General features: G+C 51.1%; 1 long non-coding RNA gene across 1 annotated transcript in view; it reads right to left on the bottom strand.

Moving 5' to 3' along the window:
• Nucleotides 1-290: 290 nt before the first annotated feature.
• LOC137480180 (uncharacterized) overlaps nt 291-3,276 on the bottom strand; it is a 222,304-nt gene continuing 219,318 nt past the window's right edge. The window contains exon 4 of the long non-coding RNA XR_011002737.1: nt 291-550. This is a non-coding gene — a long non-coding RNA (uncharacterized lncRNA). The remainder of the gene's footprint in view (nt 551-3,276) is intronic.

Genomic DNA, 3,276 nt, shown 5'->3' on the forward strand with positions numbered 1-3,276 from the left:
GCCCCAAGGCTGCCAGAGCTCCAGGAGCATTTGGACAACGTTCTCAGGGATGCCCAGGGTGGGATTGTTGGGGTGTCTGTGCAGGGCCAGGAGCTGGATTGATGGTCCCTGTGGGTCTCTTCCAGCTCAGGATATTCTGTGAATATTAACACTTTTGTATTCCCCAGAACAAGTTCCCTGGCTATTTCTAAAATCTTTGTATTAAAAGAATCAAAATGTAGAATTCAAGCATCTGATCAAAGTGATAAGAATTTCTTAGTGCTCATATCACTCAATTCAAATGTCAGCTCAGAAGGTGAGTAAGTCTACAGGCTGGTCTTTAATTCACAATGAAAAGGAATTTAGAAGAATAAGGAGTATACAAAGAAATGTATCAGCTGTGCTTTAAGATTTTTTTTTCCTTTTTCTGTCTAGATCAACAAAACTGAATATATTTCACCCTGGAGAACGAGCCTCCTCCTGGATTCCATGGGGATGAATAAGGAGATCCATTTCAAGGACTCCACAGGCAGCAGGACTGCCCTGAACACTGTTGCAGCTCCCATTTTTCCTGCCACAAAAGCACAAGGCATCAGCTCACTTCAAACCAAAGGGAAAAAAATTAATGGGATGCTTGGAGAAAACTTTTCTCCAATGCTATATTCCTTGGGGATTTCCTAGGAAAAAAAAAAATCAAATCCATTTTAAGGCAGGGTGAAACCCTCGTGGGCTTCCTGAACAATGCAGGGAATGTTGGGTTTATTCTGTGCTGAATTTCCCTGTGTGGATCCTGATCCCTCTCTCTGCCCTCAGCAGAGCAGCAGAGCCAGGCAGAGGAGGGGCACAAAACCAGGGATCCTCAGGTTCCCCTTTCGGTCCTTCCTGCAAATGCAAGGCTCCCATCCTCTCCCAAGCAGGAATATTGTTAGGGATGAGCTGGGAGAAGCTGATGCTTCAGCACTGCCCTCTGCACCCTCCACTGGCAGAATGGCTCCATGGGGGAACCTGAGTGACACAGCCACAAAGGGAATCTCTGAGAAAGGCCCCAGAGCCTTGGGCTGGGTGTAGGAGGGAGGGAATCTGTGTCTGGGATTGCCCCAGGATTGCCACACACCTGCCACTATCCCAGGGTTGCTCCAAGCCCTGTCCAGCCTGGCCTTGGACACTCCCAGAGATTCAGGGGCAGCCCCAGCTGCTCTGGGCACCCTGTGCCAGGGTCTCAGCACCCTCACAGGGAACAATTCCTTCCCAATATACCCAAGGCCACAATTTGGTCACCCCAGAGCTTCTCTTCTCCAGGTGAACAATCCCAGCTCTCCCAGCCCTTCCTCCCAGCAGAGCTGCTCCATCCCTCTGATCATCCTTTGGACTCTCTCCAGCATCTCCAGCTCCTTCCTTTGCTGGGCCCAGGGCTGGGGCAGCTTTGCAGGTGGGGTCTCACCTGAGCAGGGCAGAGAGGCAGAATCCCAATCCCTTTCCTGCTGACCATGCTGGGGATCAGCCCAGGGCACATTTCCTTGTTCAAGGATAATATACTCAGAAATAATATACAGAAGTGATTTGTATATGAATTACCAATTCTTACTGGGCTGCTGGTAAAGCCTGTGAAAGAAGTCATAAAATGTATCCAAATCAGCAGGAATTTGTCAAGACACTGAGGGCAGAACTCTGAATTTACACATCTCCCTGGAAGTCAGGCATCTGTAATAATCAGTGACAGGAAACCTGCACTTGCAGATGCATCCAGTCCCTTCCTGAGCTGGGTGAGATAGACCCAGCCTTGCAGCCAAAGCCATGATTTAGGAGCTGTGAAAGGGCACCTCGGATGTATTTTTATTGACAGACAAAGGTCCTTAACCACTCATGGTAGCTCTGTCCTGCCACTGAGTGGGATCTCCCAAATGAGTTGTTGTTGGGCCTTGTGTGCGGTGTTGCTCCTGTGTGTCCGTGTGCCAGTGCCTAAAGGGGCTCCAGGAGAGCTGGAGAGGGACTTGTGACAAGGACATGGAGTGACAGGACGAGAGATGATGGCTTTAAACTGCAAGGGGATGTCAGGATTAGAGATTAGGAATAAATCCTTCTTGTGAGGGTGATGAGGCCCTGGAACAGGGTGCCCAGAGAAGCTGTGGCTGCCCCTGAATGCTGGAAGTGTCCAAGGCCATGTTGGACGGGGCTTGGAGCAGCCTGGGGTAGTGGAAGTGTCCTTGCCCATGGCAGGGGTGGGATGAGATGGGCTTTAAGGTCTCTTCCAACCCAAACCATTCTGGGATTCTCTGATTTGGTCCCAGTGCCAATCTATCAACCTCCCTGCCCTGTGTGGGGCTGTCATGATAGAGAGCCACTGCTCCAAGAATTCCAGGCTCATGTTAGGAGGCTCTCACCTCTTTTGGAGGAAAGAGGAAAGGGGAAAGATCCATCTTGGCAGAGACCCACAGTCTTGAGACAACTCCAGTGCTACCAGCTGGTGTTTCAAGCTGGTGACAAGTCTCAGTGCTGTCTGCTCAGCCATGAGTAGCTCCAACCAAAAGCTTGGCAGACTTCCCCCCAGTGTCTGCAGAAGATCACTGGCAGTCCCTGCTCAGAGCTGCTGTCCTTGCCCCATCAGGAGTCCCTCCCAGGAGCTGGTGGAACACGGAGTCAGGAGCCTGGATGTAGAACACTGAGCCCTGCTCTGACCCCGGGGTGGGTCCAACACAACGCTCTCTCCACAAGTTTAGTCCGTTTAAAAGCTCTCCTGGACAACAGCACCACTGACCTGCTGCCCGGAACTCAAATCTTAATTCTCAGGGATGCTTGCAAGAGCTGAGCCCCTTCTCCCACCCAGGCTGGGCTTCACAAAGCCCATCCTGGGAAACCTCTCCAAGCCTGTGCCCAGACTGCCAGCCTGGTGCTCACTGGGATAATCAGTGGCACAATGTGTGAGCAGGGAGCAGAGCACTTCCCATGGCAGGAGCATGTGGGATAGTGTCTGCTCCAGTGATATCACTTACTGGAGAGGGCTTGAGCTGGATCAGCAGCAGTTTTCATTTTGGATTTGCAACCTGCAAAGTAAACTGGACCTGGTTTGTGCTGGATTTAGAGCCGATGGAGAAAATCTTCCCCAGGCACTCAAAACCAGTAAGAGCAAAAGGAAAAGATCTCCGGATCAAAAAGATGAAAGGAAACCAGCAATCCACATCCATCTCTTTGGCTACCCCAGTGCCCTGGGAAGTGATCCCGGGGGATTGGTGGTTCTCTGCTCGGTGCCCTCTGAAGGATGCGCTGTCCTGGAGCCAGTGCTGACATTCCAGGGTTACA

This window comes from Anomalospiza imberbis, chromosome 10 (genome assembly GCF_031753505.1).
Source record: "Anomalospiza imberbis isolate Cuckoo-Finch-1a 21T00152 chromosome 10, ASM3175350v1, whole genome shotgun sequence".
Lineage (NCBI taxonomy): Eukaryota > Metazoa > Chordata > Aves > Passeriformes > Viduidae > Anomalospiza > Anomalospiza imberbis.